At 36.8% G+C, this 26,291-nt stretch overlaps 4 long non-coding RNA genes across 4 annotated transcripts in view; all 4 read left to right on the plus strand.

The window, feature by feature from the left end:
• Positions 1 to 26,291, plus strand: part of LOC311277362 — a 117,766-nt gene that overhangs the window by 89,854 nt on the left and 1,621 nt on the right. The window lies entirely within an intron of this gene.
• On the plus strand, positions 3,078 to 5,823 carry LOC311276648. Its single transcript, XR_014625109.1, has 4 exons — positions 3,078 to 3,130; positions 4,509 to 4,688; positions 5,099 to 5,145; positions 5,256 to 5,823. It is a non-coding gene; the product is annotated as an uncharacterized lncRNA (long non-coding RNA).
• Positions 11,986 to 12,623, plus strand: LOC311277453. The gene is made up of 2 exons (XR_014625264.1): positions 11,986 to 12,038; positions 12,185 to 12,623. It is a non-coding gene; the product is annotated as an uncharacterized lncRNA (long non-coding RNA).
• Positions 13,307 to 16,137, plus strand: LOC311277528. The gene is made up of 4 exons (XR_014625283.1): positions 13,307 to 13,443; positions 13,639 to 13,778; positions 14,266 to 14,315; positions 15,240 to 16,137. It is a non-coding gene; the product is annotated as an uncharacterized lncRNA (long non-coding RNA).

Consider the following 26,291-nt stretch of genomic DNA (forward strand, 5'->3'; position numbering starts at 1 on the left):
ATTTATTCAACAACAACAACAAAAAAAAAGTTCTTCTGGGACAGAAAGGCAGCTTTTCCACCTTTTGACCACAAGATGTCGTTAGTGTGCAACGTGTTTAAAAGCTTCGAGTAATGAACCATTTTATGAGACAGTCGAGGGGGAAATCCCCAGTGCTTCACAAAGCTTCATTTCACCATCACTAATAGCAGGTTCGTGGAACGGGATCGGAAGACAAGGATGGCAGGTAAGTGGAACAGGTAAGTGGAACAGGTAAGTGGAACAGGTAAGGGGAACAGGTAAGTGGAACAGCTAAGGGGAACAGGTAAGGGGAACAGGTAAGGGGAACAGGTAAGTGGAACAGCTAAGGGGAACAGGTAAGGGGAACAGGTAAGGGGAACAGGTAAGTGGGACAGCTAAGGGGAACAGGTAAGGGGAACAGGTAAGGGGGAACAGGTAAGTGGGACAGCTAAGGGGAACAGGTAAGGGGAACAGGTAAGTGGAACAGGTAAGTGGAACAGCTAAGGGGAACAGGTAAGTGGAACAGCTAAGGGGAACAGGTAAGGGGGAACAGGTAAGGGGGAACAGGTAAGTGGAACAGGTAAGTGGAACAGCTAAGGGGAACAGGTAAGTGGAACAGCTAAGGGGAACAGGTAAGGGGAACAGGTAAGGGGGAACAGGTAAGGGGAACAGGTAAGTGGAACAGGTAAGTGGAACAGGTAAGGGGAACAGGTAAGGGGGAACAGGTAAGGGGAACAGGTAAGTGGAACAGGTAAGGGGAACAGGTAAGGGGGAACAGGTAAGGGGAACAGGTAAGTGGAACAGGTAAGGGGAACAGGTAAGGGGAACAGCTAAGGGGAACAGGTAAGGGGGAACAGGTAAGGGGAACAGGTAAGGGGAACAGGTAAGTGGAACAGCTAAGGGGAACAGGTAAGTGGAACAGCTAAGGGGAACAGGTAAGGGGAACAGGTAAGGGGGAACAGGTAAGGGGAACAGGTAAGTGGAACAGGTAAGTGGAACAGGTAAGGGGAACAGGTAAGGGGAACAGGTAAGGGATCAAGGTAGAGTCTGTGTGTCCATGGAGAGACGAGATCAGACAATGAAGAGTATATATAGTGAACAGGTGACGAGGTACAGGTGTGGTGATTAGTAATCAGGGGAGAGTGAACGAGTGGGTGGAGTCTGTAGATCTGGTGGAGCCGTGACACCTTTAGAGTGATATAAACCCCAATAAACAAATAAAAATTAAATGGATTCCTCATGAACTTTTAAGCAATTAATAAGACAGTTTGATCATTTTTGTGGCATTGGTTTTAAATGAATTGTGACTTTATCATTATATTCTTCTATCTTTTTAATGTATTTTTGTCATATTTTGTATCGTTGTTATTATTGGGAGAAGTTTTTGCCTGATTTGATCTGATCAGTGTATCTCTTATAGTTATGTAAGAAGATTATGTTTATCTTTAGCGATATGTCTTATAAAAGCACTTTCAAACTCTATTGACACTGTTTTCCAAACAACAAGTGAAACCGCTTTAGAAATAAATCATCTGAAATGTTTGGGGGAAACCATGTTGAACCTTCTGGTGTTTTAGCAAGGAAACCCCCACATTACCCTTACGTGCTCCTACAGCAGCTGAAGCCTCACTGAAGCGCGTTACATAACACTCAATAACTCATCATCCGCGGGGCAGGGAGGCTGTGGGGGTTCGGGTTGTAAATCCTCTTCAACCTCATCAGCATCTCCTTTTCTCCTGGACTGGTTATTTTAATATCCAGCAGAGCACTCGCTGTCAGATCAGAGGATGTTAGTGGCAACACTTACTCATCCAGCAGCTCAAACTCGTGAGTCTCCGAGTGGCGTGAGAGATTAACAACTCTCTCACTCCTCGGCGAGAAACTCCCTCTGAAACCCCACGGCTCCAGTCTCTGCTCAGCGCGAGCGGGACCTGAATCGACTGGGACAGTCTGGTCTGTCCTGTTCCCTCGGGAAGAGAGCAGACGAGAGCAGAGTTTTCTCAAGGGAAAAACTCACAGGGACATCAGCTCCCTCAAGAACTGATCGTACGTGCTCTGAGCCCGAACAGTAAACGCACAAGCTGTGTGTGTCATCAGGTGTCAAATATCTTAGACACAGATCCATACACATTTTTCAGGTTGAAGCTACAAACAAAACAGTCCCTGAAGATGAAAAGCTGGTGACGTGTTCTCCAGACTCCCCTTTCTGGGTCGCACTAGTGTATTAGTCATGATTAGATAAGCGTTTCAGACACGGTTCGCGCGAGGCGTTCCCCAAAGAGTCATCGAGGAGTGTGAGTTCTCTTTCGAAAGGGAACTCCAAAACACAAATCATATGGGGCGTAACGCTTGTGTTTTTGTCTAATAAGAAAAGGTCAAACATATTTATGTATCCATTATGTCATAGTTGGTGTAAAGGCTAGGTCAGAGTGACTGGTCAAAAGTCAAAGATAGATGAAAATAGATATATGAGGTGACAGCTTTAAGAGCTTTAAGAGAATATGGAAGATCTTGCATTATCTCATGTCTGTAGAGATGGACACAGACATATTTTGATACAAAGGTACACCACGTAATCAATTAAAATACACTTACAGCACAGAAGAAATAATCAAACATATCACAGCATATAGTAGACAATATATGATAAAAGAAATCAATAATATCTAAAATAATAATAATAATATATAAAGTATAACTAATAAAATAAATTATATGAATAAAGATATTATCATAAACATTGACCATTTTGGATACAACAAGTATCATCATTTTCTGGAGTCCATGAAGGTTGTGATGGACAGATATGGTGAGAAACACTTTTTTAGTGATATTCTGTGGAGGAACTTCAGATAAGAAAAAGAGATCATGTTTTTTTAGTATAGAAATATGAAGTATAGAATAAAACAGAAAGTATTGAGGTGGGAGTGTGTGGCTTGAATAACTTTGACATATGACTGAGACTGGGCATGAGTTTCCAGATATTCCAGTGATTATAATAACTCATGCTGACACTATATATAACCAGAGGGAGGAGAGAAACCTTCACACACTATAAAAGCTGATGTTTCTGAGCTGTGTGATCTCTCAGATCTGCGCTGAATGTGTCCTCTCTTCTGCTCATCTCAAGGTAACTAAAACACTTTATCTTTAATTGTTTTGTAAAGAGATTTTTATTAATTAATTAATTTAAATTGAGACATTTATGTCTCTATTATAGTGAAACTGAAATGTAAACCTGTATTGCTCAACAATCATTAAAGCTGCAGTCCGTAACTTTTTTGTGTTCAAAATTATCCAAAATAATAATAATAATAATAATAATAATAATAAACATAACCAGCCAGTGTTCAAAACTCTCTGCTTGCCGTAGCTCGATTCAAAACGGTAAGCTTGTAATAATGATTTTAATTCCAGTGGTACTGGTGGATTTCCGAGGGAAATTCGAGCTTGTCTTTGCGTCGTTACGTCACATCTGTCCACATAAAGAAGAGTCCCGGCTAGTAGACTATGAGTGTGAGGATGTTGGAGAAGGAGATTTATAACCTTTTCTCACAGCACTTGAAATAATTACACTTATAGCGGATCCAGAATGTTTCAAATGACAAACACCAGCGACAACTGGAGATTCACCCGTTGTAAAACCCAAAAGACTTCGGAGTGGCTACAGAAAAAAAGAGACTGTAAACGGCCCATGCGAACACAAGGATAAACATCGGCAGGGCTTCTGAAGTATCACTGAACTCCGTGTTTTAAAGGGGTTCAAAACGGACGCAGATTCGGCTTATTTGTGCTAGACAGGTAAGACATTTCATTAGTTTAATTATGTAATAGTAGCACACTTAATTTACTAGCTTAATTTACACAGGTTACGGAGTTTCCTTTGTTGGGCCTTTCTCGTTTTGCTATTATGGTAAATATGAATTATTTTGTGCTAGCTATGAGAGAGAGCAATGCACCTTTACCTCCTCCGTTGTAAAGTACTGGATCTGAATCAGATCGGTAAAATGAACATTTTCCTGTCGTAAGATGTTTATATTATGTTATATTATAAAACATTTATGCATAACAGGGATTCCGTTCATACACCGTTTATTTCATAGCACTATGATTGCACAAAATAACTGCTTCTATGATTTGCACGGTTTGACATGATATAAGCGATCGTTAGATTTAATCAGCGTGATTTACTGCAATGCTTTTTCCCCTTAGTTGGTCAGAACAAAAGTGGATGTTACTTACTTGTTCAGAACATTTTCCGATTCTAATATTGATCATACTTCCAAAAAGTATATTCTGTGATTCTGAAAGCCCGTATCCACACCGGCGCAGTGGATTCCTCCGCGCTGTTTCATGCCGATGCACATCCCACGTAAAGTTGATAATACCGCAAATAACTGCAATTGCAGATTTCGAACAGAGATGGCGACAAAGAGGAAAAGCTACGGACTGCAGCTTTAACTAATGTTAAACTTCACTCTGAACTGATACTGTATTCTTTTGAACAGATAAATTACAGCATGGGAGGACATGTATTGAGCTTCACAAACTACAGAATAATTACACACAACAGAGAAAGAGAAGAATGGGGAACCAAAAGGACAAAATGTTACAATCTAATGAACCAAAACAGAAAAAGACGCCGAGTCTAGTCAGACAAAGCAGCATTAATAGCGGAAAACCAAACTGTGAGTATTTATGATGTTTAATATAAAACTGTCATATTTCATCATCAACAGTTTTAATTTTCTCTGGTGTCTAAAATGTGTAAAATCAATTCTAAACTATGAATTTTCTATATTGGAAAAGCAAGAAGCAAATTACAGTTGTGGTCATAAGTTTATATAGTTATTTTTTTTATTTTACCATATTTATTAAAACATCTTTTAGCAGCACACGTGAAATTAAGTTAAGGTCTCTTATGCTTATTCTTATTCATTTCGTTAAAAATACCCACATTTTGTAGATTCTGCAACTTGTAAGTAGATGTATATCCACAACTGTAAGCTTTTGGCAGATATTTCCATCAGTGACACTGATTTATTAATTATCGCTGTTTGAGTATGAATAATCTGATGTTTGTGTTCTTCATTCACAGTTTCTCATGTTTCACTGATTCATTGTGATGTTTTATTCACAGAAATGGTGAGACACACACATCATATACAGAGAAATATTGAAAACTGAAGCAGAAATCTGATGTTATATTGATCTTTGTGTTATATTTATATATATTTCTGTGTTTCTCCTTTCAGAAAGCAGCAGTGTGATTCATCTAACCTGATAAATATTCTCCATCATGTTCCTTTCTCAACAAATAATAAGTTCATGGTTCAGACACTGTTACAGTATATAAGATGAATGTGTATGAATGGATTTTATATTTATATAGTACATGTTTGGATTGCATGAATATAGGACATGCTTTCCTGTAGCTCTGACAGTAGAGCGGTACGATGGGTTTCATGGGTTCGATTCCCAGGGAAAGCAAGAACTGACAAGAATGTAAATGTGTAGCTTGAAATGCAGTGTAAGTCGCTTTGGATAAAAGTGTCTGCCAAATGCATAAATGTGAACATATTTGATCAAAATCAGCAAGCGAGGTAAATGAGTTTTGACTGAATAATGCAGCAGTTAACAACACTACAGCAATGTTTTGTATAGTACACGTGTATATTTAGAGCTGATGACACTATTGGATGAGACTCGGACTGAGCTGATGATGACATCACTGTTTTCTCCACTGTTTGATTTATTGTGGAATTGAACTCTTTTCGTAATTGATGATTTTACACATTATTAAACCGAACTGAAACAACACTGAACTGAATTCAACTAAAATATTGTATGTCTAAAGCTGATTTACAGCAGATTTGAATTGTGTTTGCATCATTGATCATTACTCTGTGGGGGGGGGGGGGGGGGGGGGTGGGGGGGGGGGGGTGGGGGGGATTTGGGGAATTTGGTGAATTGTGGTTTGCCCAAAAGTTTCTCCTAAACCAGGCTCAATAGCCCAAAACAATCACAGGGAGATTAAGTCCTACTTAAACCCATATGGTGAGGGCAGCAAATAAGAGATGGATAAGATTATTTGTAAGTGCCAGAAAGAAAGAAAGAAAGAAAGAAAGAAAGAAAGAAAGAAAGAAAGAAAGAAAGAAAGAGAGGGCAGAGATGTGATTAGGAATAAGTCAGTAGGCCTGTGTAGTTTCTTCATTCACTGTGACCTATACTGCACTGGATGGACAATTTCACATGTTTTGTGTATTTTCAAAATACTGTATTTGTATTTAAATAAATTTCCATGTATTTATGCCCATCTCTGCATATAGGGATATTATAATAATCATGTAATATCAAGAAAGATCAAGTTCATGGTTAAGGCACTGTTACATTATTATGTAATACTATATAAATGTTTATTAAATGTTCACATCTCTCCACATCTAATTCCTAACAACTAGAAAAGACACATTTTCACAACACAGCTTAACCGATCCTAATCAAACACACCTAAACCAGCGAATCAAGCTCTTCATGATGACCAGAATCCCGTGTGTTGAGGTGTGGAGATGAACACTGCATGACTGATCCTTCATCAGCAGAACTGGACACCACTGACCAACACACTTTCCATATCTGTGCAGTTTTATGGAAATATGAGAATTTGCTGAGATATTCACTAATTTTTCCATTGACATTGTTGAATTTGTGAGGTTGCAGCTCAGTAATGGCTATGAAAATCAAAAGCTCATTTGATCAGATCTGTGCGCTCTGAGGATGTGAGCTATATTTAATGAAGACTGACATCAACATGACACTGATGGCACCAGCAGAACATTCACAGTCACAAACACACAGAGCTGTTGAATCTACACAAGTGTGAAAACACGTCACTTTAACCCCTTCACACATACAGTCTTTATGGTAAATTACCGCTAGGAGATCATGTGTGTACCAGTAAAGAAGTTGTAACATTACCAGTGCTCTGTAGATTACCAGTATGATCACGTATGAATCAGATCGCGCTGATGTAATCATAAAGCACACTAGGTACCCCTTAAAAAGACTTAGACTCAAGTCCCTTCTGTTGTAAATTGGCCGTAAATGTGGAGCTTTAAGCGATCTTGATCTTGATCATATGATTTACTGAAGTTGTAAGTCGGAAGATGTGCAGAATGTTTCTGTACCTTGAAACTGGAGATCAGCTTTAGGAGCTGAAGCCGTCCTGAGCCGAGATATTAATATTGAGGTTTCCATAAACGTGTTGTGCACCAGATGACCCCTGTGGTGAAACCAATGAGACTTATTTTATTTAAAGAAATTGTATTTTTTAATTAAAAACTATATTATAGTATTGAGAATTAAATAGAAATCAATAATGTGTGTGTGTATGATCTTCTTTCATATATATATATATATATATATATATATATATATATATATATATATTAATGGTATTAAAAAAATGTTAAATATGCTAAATATAATTGATTATTTCTCTGGGGTTAATTAAACCTGCCGTGTTTTCCTGAGACTGATCTCTGTGTTTATGAATCCATATCTCACACTGTCCTGTATATACTGTGATGAAGAAGGACTGCAGTGTGTGTCATATCTCAGTGTTTATGATGAGCTGTTCTTCAGTGTTTCTCAGTGTTTGATGATCATGTGTTACAGTGGATCAGGTTCAGTGTCTCGAGGAGAATTCAGTGTTCGTTTCTCCAGCAGAAGTGGAGCAGGATTCATCAGAGCTGAAGAGTGAGAGAAGATTCACACACACACATAAGCCGCGTTTCCACCGCAGGAACTTTCCCCAGGAACTAGGAACTTTGGGCTGGTACTCGATGTGTTTACACCGCAGGAACCAGGGTCTAAATGAAGTTCCGGGTAAATATTTCCCCCTCCGATAGTCCCTGCTCATGAGGTAGTACTTTTTCAAAGTTCAGGAACTTTCAGGGGTGGGACTTGTGCGCTGCACAAGCTGATTGGTTGTGTTCACGCCGCATTTTGGTTGGATGACTCCACGCAGCATTTTCTTTATTTTTAACCTCCCTTTTAAAAAGTGGCTTCATGCAGTAAAGTTGTCTGTCTGCAAATATGGAATTTAATAAAAAAAAACTGGGGGACTGGCGACGAGTTTCAGGCTTTATTATTTGGGTATTTGTGGAAGAGGAAACTTTCTGCGCGTTCGTCACAGCCATCTCACGGCCAATGTCCGCAATAGCTGATAACATACAATTTTATATCTAACGTTAGCATTACGAGCTCTGAACACGCTTTATCAGTGCTCGTCTCTTTTCTGCCACAGCTTTTAATATTAAGTCATTATGTTTGCACATTGTCATCTATTGCAAGGCAAACCATGTTACAAATTTACTATAACAGGATTGAAATAGCGCTTTGAGGTTGGTAACAAACAACTATTTACAAGACTGCCACTATTTATGATTGATAGACGGGGTTCAGGCTTTTTTTAAGAGTATTTGTGCAAAAGGAAATTTTTGCGTGTTCGTCCCAGTCATCTCACAACGTACCTTGTCTAATTTTATACGCACACGAGCTTTCTGAACACGCTTTAGTATCAGTGCTCGTCTATTTTGTTATGTTAATTACCTCGTTAGTAAACCAATAACTGCAGCACAGTTTGAATCTCCTCCATACTTATAAATGTGGCGCTCAAAACTGATTACTGTCCGTCGCAGACTGGGAGGAGCAGTTGCGCGCAGTTTACCTTCCCGGTACTTTAGACCGCGGTGTAAACGCAGAAAGCAACCGGTCTGGGGCAAAAAAGGTTCCTGGGAAAAAAGTTCCTGGGACAAATTGTTCCGGGTAATTTCGGTGGAAAAGCGGCTATACACACACACACACTCACACACACACACACACACACACACACACACACACACACACACATGTCTGGTTCACTATCTTTGTGGGGACTCTCCATAGACGTAATGGTTTTTATACCGTACAAACTGTATATTCTGTCCCCTTACACTAACCCTACCCCTAAACCTACCCATCACACACACACACACACACACACACACACACACACACACTAACCCTACCCCTAAACCTACCCATCACAGGAAACATTCTGCATTTTTACTTTCTCAAAACAACTCATCCTGTGTGATTTATAAGCCTTTTGAAAAGTGGGGACCGCTGGCTGGTCCCCACAATGTAATATAAACAAGGGCACACTCACACACACACACACACACACACTCACACACACACACTCACACACTCACACACACACACACACACACACACACACACACACTCACACTCACACACACACACACACACACACACACACACACACTCACACTCACACACACACACGCACACGCACACTCACACACTCACACTCACACACACACACACACACACACACTCACACTCACACACACACACACACACACACACACACACACACACACACACACTCACACTCACACACACACACACACACACACACACACACACACACACACTCACACTCACACACACACACACACACACACACACACTCACACACACTCACACTCACACACACACCTGCAGGAAACCACAGATGTGCAGGGCTGCAGTCAGATACACAAACCCCGCCCACATGAACAGAGGCTCCGCCCACTCATCATTATTAGTGCATTACCGCCCCCTACTGCTGAACTCACACACTACACCCATTATTACATTAAATATAACTGTCTTTTTATTATGATGATTTTTACAGTATTTTATATCCTATTAATTACCTCTCTATTACTGACACTGAAACATAAATAAATATATAAAACTGCTCTGTAGCTGCTGTAACCCAATGCCTTTTCGACTCACACAAACATAACTATATATATAAAAAAGAAACTCTATTATTAGAGTATATGTACATTCACTCTTTCTGTTCAACTGCCAAAACAATGAGGTCAAATTTAACAAGTTATAGGACATTATACAGGGGATATCATAAACTCTTCTGTGGAGAAACTAGTGTTGTTGTTTTAATTAGGGCTCTAATGAGAGAGAGAGAGAGAGAGAGAGAGAGAGAGAGAGAGAGAGAGAGAGAGAGAGAGAGAGAGAGAGAGAGAGAGAGAGAGAGAGAGAGAGAGAGAGAGAGAGGATACTCTTCAATTCCATATGAAACTTAGTGTTATTTGAAACCTATAGTTATTAAACATTGGCCTCTTCTGAAGACTGGTTTCATTTGAGACTGCAAAATACCAATTGCATTAAACAGAATTAAGGCATTAAAATATAAAAAAGTAAAAAAGGCATTAGGTCTAAGTGTCAGTGAATGTCTGTAAATTGTATCTGTATTGTTACTCCACAGAAGATTGATGTTAAAACCACTTCTGTCCTCTAGATGGCGCCACTAGATTCACAAACTCAAAGGCCTTTAGTTTCAGGATCAGAGACAGTGAAGAGAAATCAGAGAATCTGATCTGAAGCTCAATGAGGATCATCATGTGTCTCATATGAAGCAGAAAGAGACTCTCATCTGATCAGATTATATTACAGGATCATCATGTGTCTCATATGAAGCAGAAACACATTTGATTTCTATATGATCAGTATGTCTATAATGAGGATAAAACTATCGACTCTGTAATGTAAAAGTCCCGGTGATAGCACTGATACAACGAGAAGCTCCAGATATATAATCAGAAATAGAGAAATATGTGAAATAGGATAAAGAAATATAAACTAACAGTAACATCTGTAGAAGCACTTACATCTTTCTCTAAAGAATTAGATCACGACACAATATAAAAGACTCACACTGTTCATGCAATGGTTTCCTCATCAGATATTCCTCCTTTCTGGACATTCTCACTTACACCTTATCTAAACTTTGGGTAACATTATAAGTTATCATTAGTTAATTACATTAGTTTACATGAGCTAAGAATGAACAATACTTATACAGCATATCAATCTTAGTAAATGTTAATTTCAACATATACATTATTAAGATCAAAAGTTGGTAACATTAGTTGATGTACACACAATAAATAATTGCATTTTTAATTAACTAACATTGACAAAAGTTATTAAATGTTGTAAAAAAAAACACTGTTTAGTTCATGTTAGTTAACACATGTTAAGAAATGAGATGTTGACAATCATGAAGATTTGGGGAAAGAATGAAATCAGTAAGACTGTGTTACATGTTATGACGGTCTGTTACATTGTGTTTCTGGGTTTAGTCTGTGATGCGTTTCCTCAGTCTGTTGTCATTCACCTTTGCCCTGTTCATTTAATATTAAAGTTCCTTGTTTTTTTTTTTTTTTGCTCTGTATATTTAAACCCTCAGTTCTCCTTTAGTCTGTGTCAGTTCTCGTTAATGTTCATGTGGTTTTCTCCTTTTTCCGGGTGTTTGAGATTAAAGTCTGTTTGCTGGAATTATTCCTCTTTATACGAGTTTATATTGTACCACGTTACTTAACACTTTATTGCTCAGAAAATGAATATTAGTTCAAATGAGCACTATAAAACAATGTGTTTTTTTTTATCATTATTATTTTTTCAGACAGTGGACAGTGTTGAATAAAATGTTTTGGACAGTATAAAAGCATTTAAACACATTTGCATGGCAAAACCATCCAATAAGCACAATATAAATCATGTGATTGAGTATCATGTGCACATGAAATGTCCTGGAGTATAAAAAGAAAATAGGAACAGAGTAGTTTCTGTCATGTTTGTGTTTCTGGGAAACTTCTCCACTTCTCCGCATGAGTCATGGTGTTTTCCACCCCTGAACACTAAACCAGTCCCTGGGGTTTTTCCAGTAAGATATGCTGGGGGAAGGTTCACTCTGAGTCCAGTACGAGTAAGTGTGAGCAGGGCGAAAACCAAATGTGCACGCCCCATTTCTCTATAAGCGTATCAGATAAACCTATCATAATAATGTGCCCGCCCCATTTGGGCTGTATCTCATTGCCATCACATAAATAAGAGAAACTATTTCTAGAACTGTTCTAAGTGTTCCAGGGTGCTGTGATGGAGCAGCTGCTGTTCAGACTGTAAGTACAAATATCACCAAAGATCCAAACAGTGAATGTTTTTGGGATTGCTTTGCTGAATGAAAAGTCAAAGAACTGAATTGTTTTAAGGAATGATAAAAGATGTTCATATTTGACAATTATTTTTGTTTGTTTTTTCTCTCTAGACACGAACAGCATTGAAGAGGAAATAAGAGAAAGAGGATCTGATTCGTTGTTGGATCGGTTATGTGATTTTGGTACATAATATTTATGACTACAGTGATGGGAATTACGGCGTTATAAATAAAACACGTTACTAACGGCGTTATTTGTTTATGTAACGAGTATAATCAAACGAATGACTGTTCCCGTGTTACAACGCCGTTACCGTTACTGACAATAAACTTCAGCGTTAATCTCACTGAAGCGGTTTTCATCCGAGTCTCAGCCATAGGACCTGCAAAGTTTTTTCTCTGGTGTGTGTGTGTGTGTGTGTGTGTGTTTATGAGGCGCCGGACTGGACAAAAGCGAGGCGAACGCCGCGAGAGACCGAGTGTGTCTAAGCGCGAGCGAGTTGTGGCCAGTTGTGGCCTGTGCAATAAATATTAAAAGTTCTAAATCATCTATTGTGTTTTATTGTTCAGATAGTATTGACAATATTTACAATAATATATTGAATTTAATAGGCGTCTCTCACATTGTCCAATAGCAACATTCAAATAGTGTAGATTAGTGTACAATGTTTTATACTAGTAATTTATTCTATTTAGTCATTTCATTCATTTAACATTTAATATTGAGGGCATCCAAGTTATTTGAAATATTGGATTTTTTTTTTAAACGTTTTTTTAGTAACGCAATAGTTACTTTCCCTGGTAATTAGTACTTTTATAAGGATGTAACTTGTAACTGTAATTTGTGAGAAGTATAGTAACTATAATTACTTCAAATAACATGCCCAACACTGACTATATATATTTTTTTTTCAGTAAAACTTATTTTCCAGTATTTTTAAGTAGCCTACCGTTTGTGTAAATCTTGCACAAAGTTTCCTGTTGCCAGTACAGAAAGGCTGGTGTCTTTTATATTTTTTTATTTTATTAAAAAAAAATGTTCACGATCAGTTTTGTTTATGTGTCATTTTGTTCACTTAATGAAACCATAAATGTCAGAATCCACACAGACACAGAAATCTGTGAATCTGGTGAAAACAGATGAAGGGTGTGGCCATGTGATCATGTGATCATGAAACCCGGTCTGACAGTTTCCAGTAATGCCCATGTCCCGCCCATCAAACCAAGCAATCCCAAAGTTTCACTAAACACACAAGTCCAGATTCTGAAGAAAAATTCTCCTCAGACGTTCACTGCGAGTGTGTGACTTTATCACATTCAGAGATTATAAACATGAACGCTGGATAATCCTATATTTCCTCTCATCACAGGTGATATATTTGAACATCATTTTAAAATATGAATGTGTGTTTTTAAGGCAGAAATTGATTTAATTATGCGTACTCTACTGAGGAACTTTGTAATCAAACATTTTTATATGGATTTAATCACTGCATTATTTGATCTTTAAATGAAATACTTTAATTGATGTCATTTGTGATTTATTATTTGCTGTTCTGCTACAGTGTCACTCCAGAGAAGAGATTAATGAATGAATAATAAATGAGTAAACGCATGAAGACAGGAGAGAGAGAGATGAAAACACACACCAGTGAAAATGTAAACCTCATCAGATGGAGAAGCTTGTATGATTTAAGACCGAACTGTGAGTAAAACTATATCAGCCGGTCACAATCCAAACTGTGGATCTTCTGATCATCAACACTAATCAACACTAATACTCTGAGACATGTTGCAAAGTTAGTTTAGACTACCAGAATAAAGTGTTACCGTAAAGTGCTTAACGTTGTGATTAACCCTTTCATTCTTCTGTGAGGACACAGATCCATTACACTCATTCGACATTCATTTCATGGTATTCTGAATAATTAAACCCATCTAAATATTATTAAACCCATCTAAATATAATATTATATCCAATACTGATATTTTATTATTAGCGTATGAAAGTCTTTATCAACTGCACAGTAAAACAGTAGCATATCTCCTGGAAAGACATCAGACTCTTTCTTACTGTACATTACACAGTTATTTCCTTGTTCTGATGTTGTCTGTGGATGTGCTTGATTTGTAGAATGAATTAATCTGCTGTATTAAACTATGAAGATAACCAGATGTGTGTGTATCCTCAGTCTCCACTGTAAAGTGTCCTTCTGATGTGTCAGAGAAGACCAAATATCAGGTGAGATATTGATACATCATAAGCAGAGAGGAAACAAAGTAACATTGCTGCAAAAAAATGATATATTTTCTTTTGTACTTTTGTCTTGTTTTATAAAACAAGATTATTTTTAAATCAATATACATTTACTGGAGAAGCAAAATGACTGAAGATATTAAGTCTTGATTGTAATGGATTAAACAATGGATTTCTTTTTCTGCCCACTTTGGCAGAGATTTGTTCTTGTTTTAATCATAAACTCACTTCATTTGAATGAATGTTTCGATATATGTACTGGAAAACAAGACAAAAATACTGAGCAAGAACATCATTTTTGTAGTGGAAATCATCAATATTTCAATAGTAATATTTACTTGATCATGTATGAAAAAAAATGTCTGGACAAAGAAAAATGACATATCGTTTGGTAACACTTTACAATAAGGTTCATTAGTTAACATTAGTTTATGTATTAACTAACATGAACTAACAATGAGCAATACATTTATTTATTAATCTTTGTTAATGTTAGTTACAGCTGTTCATTGTTTGTTCATGTTAGTTCACAGTGCATTAACTAATGATAACAAATTCAACCTTTGATTTTAATAACGTATTAGTAAACGTTGAAATTAATATTAACTAAGATTCAATCTTAAGATTAAGATTATGAAACAAGTGCTATATAAATAAAGGAGACTTGACTAATAAATGCTGTAGTAGTATTGTTCATCTTTAGTTTATGTTAACTAATGAACCTTGTGAAGTGTTACCCATCATTTTAACATGTAGTAGGCTAATATTTAAAAATGATTCAATAATATTTAAGATGATGAATGTGATTTGAGTATTAATAATAATTTCACACGGGCATCTATGATGCTTCAGTTGCTACAGTTTTTCAGTTATGACTTTATTATTAATGTATCTTGTTATTATTTTCAGAAACAGCCACTAAAGTCTGGTCTGGACTCTCCGGCTCCTGACGGCATCTTCACTCGTGATGTCAAAGGATAAAAACAGGGACTCATCCTTTACTTTTCCGTTCTTTCCACGTTTACTGAGCCTTCGTTGCCCATATTGCTGTTTGCATATTGCTGTTGTATTATATTTTTCTTCTAGATCTAAAGTGTTATTTAAATTCATATTTTGCATTACATTGCTTCCATTCATTTAACATTCTTACAAAAAGCAATCTGCATTTTACATGTTAAAACAAGTATTTTTCATGGTGAACTGAGAAGCATGTTGTTGCTGCTGTTTTCTGTATTTAAAAAAAAAAAATCAGCATTTCTATAATATATGTTTTCTATAATAATCTTTATAATGATTTATGTTTTTCGCGTGCATATGATATGCACTTTATTGCATGTAATACACACTCACCCCACACACCACGACTAAACCCACACATGCGTATCATATGCACTTAAAAACTCATTTTCGCGTATAAATTGCACGATAAACACAATGCGTGTTATAGAGATGTATTTAGTGTGACCGTTCAGAATTACACACACCATAGACCCTTTCTGTTACACTTCCAGGTTTCTCAGAAGCATACAGTAAGTTGTCATAGTTGGGTAAACTTCTGTAAAGACTACATTTAATATATATTTTTGTGTTCCGATTTGCTCAAATAGCAAAAGAAACTCCACAATATTCAGGAAACTTTCAGAAATAGAAGAAAAAAAATGTATAATAATAGAGAGAGATTGATAAAGCCAGTCAATAGAAAGAAATACCCTCCCAACGTTAACTAGTTTCTTGTAATTTGATACAAATTTAATAAAGTATAGTGTTATAAACGTACATGTTTTGAAAATGAAAAGGATTTATGATGCTGATGACCGTTAAACTGTGTAAATGTTCTGTTTCCACAGTTTCCATTAAAACTGTATCCTGGAGATGCAGAAACACTGTTATTCAAATAAAAGCTGTGAAACAATTCTCAGATGTGTGTCTGTGTTGATGTGCAACTAAACACACTCTCACACTCAACACATGTCACACACTCTCACACTCAACACAGCAGAGGATTCAGAGTGGAAATGAAAATGAGTTTGAGTTGAAAGGTCGATACACTGATGTTGATCAGAACTGCAGGAATCTGAGCCGCTGCATGTAAACAGATTCTCATACATGTTATTATGAATGTTGATATCTCTGATCCTAGAGCTGAATGCAGACTCTCTTATAGCAGATCAATGGTGTGAGGACTGACCTGTGATCAGTGTTCGTCTGAATCTTTATCCATCTAATCCTTTTCACTAAAATTCATAACAGAAATAGATTTTCAACAGTCAATAATCAGCAACAATAACAACAAAAAACACTGATTTTTATTAGAAAGCCTGCAATTTTGATATGACACCCACACACACACACATATATCCAACATAATTAATCTAGAATAGTTTACACATAATACATGATCATTGATAAAGTAAAAGAAGAAAAGATAAAGAGCCAGGGAAGAAAAGAATCACAGGTTAAACAAGTAACTTCAGTAGAGCAACAGCTGAAGCGGACACACACACACACACACACACACACACACACACACACACACACTTTGAGGTGCAAGTTATACTGTAAAGGAATGATCTGTTAACTTGTTGTAACGCGTTGTGTCCAGAGGGAAATATGGAAAGCTCAGTGAGTTATCAGAGGCCAGCCAGACTCTCAGAGGCGATTGACTTTTCACAACACACACTTTATTCTCCAGTGGATCTCCTGGAACTGTCTGTCACACACTCTACCGTTCACAGCGTTACTGAATCAACAAAATAAATAAAAAATGAGCATCAAACAGAAATAACCCACATACATTGTGTGCTCGAGGCGCGCACACAGTTTAACAGGGAGCGCGCAGCTCTTAAAGGGGCCACACCTTATTTCCACTCGTCACATTGTATAGCCCATAGATATCCATAATGGCTAGGGGTGCTTCTCAATATCCCTCCTCGTCTCCTCTCTCCTCCGTCCTCCATCCTATGACCCGGAAACCGATCGAGCTCAGCCATCTTTAAGGACATCTCAATTCTCTAATTGCACCGCGAGGAGTCGAGGATCGAGGAGTGAGGAGCTTCCTGAGGAGTCATGAGCGAGGATACACAGGTGTATCCTATACAGAAGAGTTGTATCAACTAAACGTGACGCATGTATAAATTCTCCTCCCCCTTCACATCGGTCACAATCATTTTAATTTATACTTTACTTTTGCAGTTTATATAAACCACACATCTCACATATTTCAACAGGGTATCTTGCTTTATTATTATTTATTATGAATTTCTTAAATAAACAAACTTCAACAACATAAGGGCAGATCCATTGAGCGCTGCTGATGACGCGATGAAGTGACGCTCGAGTGATCAAGGATTCCAATGTATAAAAAAAGCTTTCATTCGATCTCTCCGTCCTCGAGGAAAGGAAAGGAAAGGCGAGGAAAGGAAACGAGGATGCACAAATAAGAATTGAGAAGCACCCTAGATGTCTTACGGCGGAGTCTCGAACGGCATCACCGGCGGCCATCTTGTCACAGGCAGGCTTTCTGGCGAGCTCTGTACCTGATGTAAGATGAGTGATCTGCACGAACACTAATACTCTTATCTCGCTGAAATGTTGACGGATTTACAAACGGTTTGGTTTCTTACAAACGTTATTAACGTGGCTATAATTCTGGCTGCTTGAATATGTTGAAATTGCAGATTTTCTTTTCGAAAAACGACTTAATCGTGCAACATAGTTTTGTATCACGGCTACTTGCGCAAGTTAAGGCTGAGACCACAATCGAGCTGTTCAATTATAGGTTTTACTGACACCAATAACGATTTTATGACAACTAATCTTTTGTCCAAATTACAATCTTTGTGGATGTGGTTGTACTAGTTATTTGCTGGCTAATAACAAGAAGCTGTGAGTGAGTAGCAGCTAACGTTACAGTTTAGCTGCTACCCAGCAATTTTACATCAGTGGGAAACAGAGGTGTCAAAAGTATTCACATTCATTACTCAGGTAAAAGTATAGATACTAGGGTTTAAAAAGACTTCTGTAGAAGTAGAAGTATCAACTCAAGCTTTTTACTCAAGTAAAAGTATAAAAAATAATTATGTCAAAACTACTTAAAGTCTCTCTCTCTCTCTCTCTCTCTCTCTCTCTCTCTCTCTCTCTCTCTCTCTCTCGTTACTTGACACCTCTGGTGGGAAAGGCATAATTGCTCTTTCTTTTATTTACTTTCAAGCCTAGAAAATGGCCCAACCCTGAAGAAGTTCAAATAAACATGTAATAATTCAAATTTTATTATAATAGTAATATTCATATTATAAAAGTATGTGTATATATATATATATATATATATATATATATATATATATATATATATATATATATATATATATATGCATGCATGTATATGTATGTTTATAACAAACCAAACCGTTTGAAAATCGGTAGAAAATTGAGCAAGTTATGGTTATTTAAACTGATATTTAAATGATATTAAACCCATGATTTACTCACCCTCAAGCCGTTCGAGATGCATATGTCAATCATTTTTCAGACGAACACATTTTCAGTTATTTTAGAAAATGTCTTAGATCTTTCAGTGGTTATAATGTGAAGTTATGGGGTCCACTGCTTCAAGTCCCAAAAATGTGCATGCATCCTTCACAAAAGTAATCCATCCGGCTCCAGGGGGATAAACGAAGGCCTTCTGAGGGTAATCCGTGCGGTTTTGTCGTAAAAATATACATGTTTAAAACTTTATAAATGAAAATAACTGGCTTCCGGCAACGGTCGACGCACGTTCACGGGAGATGGATGCCGGCGTATGACGTAGCGTAGGAAGCATCGTGACGTAGAACGAACGCGACAGCACAGCCAGAGAGCAGAGCAAAACAAAACTCCACTCAGGATTTCCGAGATTTAAAAAACGTGTATTTAAAAGAATTTAAAAGAAAATGTCAGAGGATTTTGATATTAGAGAAGAGGATATTGAGGATATTCGTTCTACGTCACGACGCTTCCTACGCTACGTCATACGCCGGCATCCATCTCCCGTGAACGTGCGTCGACCGTTGCCGGAAGCCAGTTATTTTCATTTATAAAGTTTTAAACATGTATATTTTTACGACAAAACCGCACGGATTACCCTCAGAAGGCCTTCGTTTTCAAAACAATGAAAAAATATAAGTTAATGTCTGACTCTTAAAAGATAATCATACTCTGCTTTGACATTTTAATGAAATATGTGTTTATTTATGGAACAATTTGAAAATGTCACTCTGAAACCCAAGCATTTGCACTAAAGTCCAGCATGTCTTTAGTCTTACAACTGTGCATGTATGATCTCAGACAAACTCTCTTCAACAACAGTCCTGTACAGAAGAAGAGGATGATATCTGAGCTATTATGAGAGAGGACACATCTGAGCTCTGACTGAACACATGAAGACAGGAGAAGTGGAGCTTTAGAGGTTTACAGACACACAGTTCAGTGGATCAGTGTCTCTCTCTACTGGAGATATTCAGTATTACAGCAACATATGATCTTCATATCACACTTCATAAGACATGTCTGCTTTACACTTTACTTCACTGCAACTTTTACATATCACGAGTTCCCGGAGTAACTTTACATTCTGATCAGCCTCAATATTGTGATGAAATTAAAACATTACTAAAAATGTCCTTAGATTAAATATTAGCACTAATAAAGAGATGAAGAGATGTGGTTTAATTATCAGAGAAATTGATTTCACGCATTATTAACTAAAGCATACACATATGTTGCCTGTTTTTCATATAGATAGTCAATGAATGCGTATACGGGTTAATATTAATGTAGCATCATATGTGTATCAAATAGATTTATGTTATGAAAAACAAGAAATGCAAGTTTTTAACTGAAACAATGACTAGTTTGTGAGTGAATTTCAAAAAACCTCCCAAGAACATGTCCAAGTTATAATTTACCCCAAAACTAAAGAAATAAATAATAAAAAGATCAATATTTTGCATTATAAAATGAAGCCTGTAAGGATAAAGGGGTTTTCTTGCATTTACTTTTTTTTTTGAGCACGCATAAAAATATATAAAACATAATTTATTTGTACATTTTACACATTAGAGTAATAAGAATATGCACATACACTTTAATTATCATAGGAATATTAATAAAATAATAATGGTACCAAAAACATGTTTAATTTTCATGCAAAATCTAATTTATATTTTTTTGGGGGGATTTAAACCTGTTGTGTTTTCTTGAGTCTTATCTCTGTGTTTATGAATCCATATCTCACACTATCCTGTATATACTGTGATGAAGAATGACTGCAGTGTTTGTCATATCTCAGTGTTTATGATGAGCTGTTGTTCAGTGTTTTTAATCCCATTAATAAATTATTACTAGCCTTTTTTACAGTCATTGATTAACAATAACTTCCATTTAGAACCATATTCTTCTAAATATTACATTTTAGATTTCACTTCGTTTTGTAACCTATAAAATATAAGTCTATACATATTAATAAACATTATATTTTATAAATCCTAATGTCCTCTTTATTACCTTTTAACATTTCTGACATTGAATCATAAGTGATGTTTTGAAGCTGCTGTAACCCAATGCCTTTAAACGCACAACACACACACACACACACACACACACACACACACACACACACACACACACACACACACACACAAATAAAAAAAACACAAATAACAGGAGTATTATACAATATTTTCTGCTGTTCATGATTCACTTCAGTTTATGTTAGGTCGATGTTTATATTAAAGTATACAAATTAGAGTTTTCCTCTGTTGTACAGATGATGATGAACTGAAATATGATTATCTGTGCAAGTTTCATCTAATTGTTTTGAAAGTATTTGATTTTTTAGATTCAGAATATCTTTCACTACAATATTACTGTAAAAAACGTGACAAATTTCTGTCTTATGCATTATGTTACTGAGAAAAGAATATGGAAGTATTTTTGGTGCAAAACTACTGAACGCCTGTGACAGTGAAATTTGTAGTTGTAGAGAATAGCCACACATGTGTATCAGTAAATTTGAAGTCACATAGAGAAATGTTTTAAGAGTTGCAAACTTGTAGACTTTTTTTTATCTTCCACAAACACAACACAACAGTTTCACCTTCTCAAATTCTTCATTGCAGATGCACAAGTCCTATTCTACAAATCACAAATTAAGAAACTCATACGCTCACATTTTTGCTACAGTTGCTGCAGTGAATATGGTGCAAAACGCATTTAAACACCTGCATAAAAAATGTGAAGTCACGGAGAAATTTAGCTCATCTGCACATCAGTATGTGAATTCATCCAATGAGAGTTGCACACTTGTAGAATATTTTCTCACAAATGTCTTGTATATTTTTCTAGCACAAACACAAGTACATAACTACAGCTGCTTGAATCTGCTGCGACGAATCTCAAACACTGTTTTTTTGCTTTCAAGTGACAAGTTTCGCGCGCTCTCCCTTTTGCACCAAGTGCACCGTGAAATGTGGGGCAAAAGTGAGTTGTGCATCTGTAGAGGCAGTGGGCGGAGCCTACATGAATATTCATGAGTTTCCCGGGCATGCGCGTGGAACTGCTCATTCTAGCTCACGCTCCTCGTTTCTCAGCAGGTTTAATGGATTGTTTCAAAAAAGGTAAATATAGTTTCAGCGCGAACTTAAACTACAATTGTGTATCGTTTTGTTAAACTCATAATGTTTTTATTAATTCGTCACTGACTGAATGATTGCTGGCATTCACTTCGTGTAGGCCTATATACAGTAGCTACAGAAAGCTTCAACTCGTCGTATAAATTGCACTTTGCGAAGCTTTAAAACTGTGGCTTTTACTAATTGTTATCATTTGTTGAATGCAATAAATTAAATAAACCCTCATAAATGTATCTGTGGGCTAACACTTTTTAAAATATATATAATATATCCTGGTGTGATTGTTCTTAAATTCTTGTTTGTTTAAATAAGCCAAATCATTTAAGACCAAACTCAAGCATGAATGTGTTGCTTTAATACATACGTACAATTTGGATTAAACAAAATTGTATGGACAAAAGTGGATAAATTACATTTGATACAACTAGGTTGCTGTAAATGAGAAATAAAAAAACACTTAGCATTATTTTACGGAATATAATAAGTCACCAATTTGATGTTCTAAAAAAATATTTACAAACATACTGGCAAAATAATGAAACAATATTATTTTTAATGTTTTGATTGCAAGGTGTGCTTGTGCTTGGTTTTGATATAATAATATATACTGTTCAAAAGTTTGGTATTAGTAAGGTTCTAAGGTAAGGTACCTCTAAGGTACCAAGACTACATTTATCCGAGTTTATCATTTAACAGTAATATTGTGCAATATTTGTATCAACTGTTTTCTATTTTAAAGTTGTGATGGCAGAGCTCATTTTACTCTAGATTTCAGTGTCACATGACCCTTCAGAAATTATTCTAATACTGATTTGCTGCTCAAGAAACATTTCTGATTATTATCACAGTTGAAAGTGGTTGTGCTGCTTAATGAAGTGTGGAAATTGACCTTGCCTGCTTTAAAAGTATAACATTTCTTAAATCATAGTGATTCCAAACTTTTGTCATGCAAATCTTAAATGCCAGAATGTCATGTTTTAACATTGATCCAACAAAGTTTAAAGGTTTCATTTTCAAGAGTTCAAGTCAGAAGGAGATCATGCATTTGTATCAATGGTCATCATTGTATCATCCAGGCACACAGAGCAACACATAAGGTCAAAGAACATGACAAAGAGAAACATCAGTGTAGGGTGCAAAATGTTTATTTGGACACGGATATGGTTGTGGAGTTATTTCCCAGAGATGACACAGTTGTAAAGCTTCATAAGGTAAGTTATCAGAAGAGCTTAGCAATAAACAAATTAAATGGTAATGGTTCATGTATTTAGGAATATTCTGCTCTTCTGTTGGAAATAAGTGTTGCTGTAATCATTCAGGTGTTCTGGAATTTTTGGTTTTACGGTAAAAGTGGAACGTATTTTTTTATTTTATTTTTTTATTGCAGTGACATTCAACAAATGATAACAAAAGACAGTTTAAAGCATTGCAATGTACAGAGGAAAAGCACAACGAAATGAACGAGTTGAAGTTTGCTGTGCTTTATATAGGCTAGGCCTGTCTACACGAAATGAATGCCAGCAATCATTCAGTCAGTGACGAATTAATAAAAACATTATGAATTTAACAAAACGATACACAATTGTAGTTTAAGTTCGCGCTGAAACTATATTTACCTTTTTTGAAACAATCCATTAAACCTGCTGAGAAACGAGGAGCGTGAACTAGAATGAGCAGTTCCACGCGCATGCCCGGGAAACTCATGAATATTCATGTAGGCTCCGCCCACTGCCTCTACAGATGCACAACTCACTTTTGCCCCCCATTTCACGGTGCACTTGGTGCAAAAGGGAGAGCGCGCGAAACTTGTCACTTGAAAGCAAAAAAACAGTGTTTGAGATTAGTCGCAGCAGATTCAAGCAGCTGTAGTTATGTACTTGTGTTTGTGCTAGAAAAATATACAAGACATTTGTGAGAAAATATTCTACAAGTGTGCAACTCTCATTGGATGAATTCACATACTGATGTGCAGATGAGCTAAATTTCTCCGTGACTTCACATTTTTTGATGCAGGTGTTTAAATGCGTTTTGCACCATATTCACTGCAGCAACTGTAGCAAAAATGTGAGCGTATGAGTTTCTTAATTTGTGATTTGTAGAATAGGACTTGTGCATCTGCAATGAAGAATTTGAGAAGGTGAAACTGTTGTGTTGTGTTTGTGGAAGATAAAAAAAAGTCTACAAGTTTGCAACTCTTAAAACATTTCTCTCTGTGACTTCAAATTTACTGATACACATGTGTGGCTATTCTCTACAACTACAAATTTCACTGTCACAGGCGTTCAGTAGTTTTGCACCAAAAATACCTCCATAAAAGAATGTCATTTGAATGATTTTATGCCAAAGCAATGATAAATGATCCTCAGTTTAGCTCACAGAGACTGACTGACCAAAGCACTGAGAAATGTGTTCAAGCAATTGTAAAAAAACTCGAGACATTGAAGATTAAAATGTGTTACCTTGTTTGACCACTAGATGCTGAAACTAGAGTTCTGATCAGAGACAGAGGAGAAATATAGATCTGATATGAAGATGAGGAATCTAGTGAATTTAGGAGGCCGGGGAAACACTTTGAACTCTTCATCATGTTCCTGATCAGTGTGTGTGTGTGTGTGTGTGTGTGTGTGGGGCGCTTTATCTTGCTATAAGATCCACTTCCACCTGTGAACAGAATGCTGTTGCTCTGGCCTCTGAATACCTCAGATCACAGTCTAACTGAGCTTCTGTAAGAAGTGCTGGACATCAGGTTTGGGAGGATCTGTTGCTCTGGCCTCTGAATACCTCAGATCACAGTCTAACTGAGCTTCTGTAAGAAGTGCTGGACATCAGGTTTGGGAGGATCTGTTGCTCTGGCCTCTGAATACCTCAGATCACAGTCTAACTGAGCTTCTGTAAGAAGTGCTGGACATCAGTGTACAGGAGTGGCACATCTGGTTTGAACTGACACACTAGTGTGCATGAGAAAGAGTTTTAAAGACTCAATGGGTATCGGTATTAAGTTCACCACAACTGTATTCAATCTTCCTAAAGCATAATGAATAACAAAAAATGCAGAAATTCAAGAGAGCATTATGAAACTGCTGAGCATAAGTAGGCGTGTCTTTAAAAGTGAAAAACACAAAGCATCAAAAGATAAAAATTTCTGACCGGTTAACAATGTATTGTTTGGCTGAGACTACATATAATCTTTAGTCTGAATCAGTGCAGACAACAGCAACTTGCATATTTAATCATATTATAACTTTTCAAACAAACATCATCTTGTTGCCTGACCTTCTGTATGATCATAATATAACCATAATTCTATATTTTGACAAACAATATGTAAGCGCATGACCCATAACATTATGAGTGTTGCATAGAAATTATCCAAAAAAATATTTTGCTATTATTTTTAGAAAGCATTTTGAAAGTCACGTTCTGCTGCTGCTTTCATATTTATGGAATATTTGAATATTTCTTTTTTTAATTGAACGTTTGAACATCCTAACACATAGTTTTGGTTTCGTGTACTCGAGGGTGTGCATCTTACAAAGTCATAAATCCAAGTGTTTTCCTGCACCATGATTAAATATAAAGCCCCTGGACGATATATAGTCACCGATCATCACCACAGTGGAGGCAGGCGCTGGTCATGAAGGTGGAGGAGATGCAGGAGGTGTAGAGCGATAGGAGTCTGGTCAGGGGTCAGTCATGAATCAGCTCCCAAAACAATCCGCCAACCACCCGTTTCCATTTATATTGGCAATTGCCGGACAGGGCGCCGGACACTAGAGGGCCCCTCACCATCACAAGCACGATCATTGAATAATCGATGCATTTGATTTAAATGCTCTGAACGTCTCATTGTGTCTATAGTGGTGCTGAATATGAAGGCGTGCAAAAATGGAAGAGCTTGGAAAGCTGTCCAAAATTGACAAACTTTTTCTTGAAATGTTTCGATACTGCTCAAGAAGCAAACCTTAAAAACGATATAAATACTGTTCGTTTTCTCACACAAACCGCTCGTTTCTTGTCTTAGGCCATCAATGTGTACTTACAATGGGGAATTGTTTAATTTGGACTCTGTGCATGCTCTTTGAGACAGTGACCGTAGACCTGCATGAAATGACTGACAAACAAGAACGGTTTGACCTAAAAATATCAAAATTGAATCTGCTGCGGAAACAAAGACACCTACATCTTGGATACCCTTGAGGTAAGCTAAAACATACCAAAATTTAATTTCAAAGTGAACTATGCCTTTAATCTAGCTAGTTCTAGTGGCATACGGAGAGAGGAGCTTTCAATGTCA

Source organism: Rutilus rutilus (genome assembly GCF_951802725.1).
Source record: "Rutilus rutilus genome assembly, chromosome: 18".
NCBI classification, from domain to species: domain Eukaryota; kingdom Metazoa; phylum Chordata; class Actinopteri; order Cypriniformes; family Leuciscidae; genus Rutilus; species Rutilus rutilus.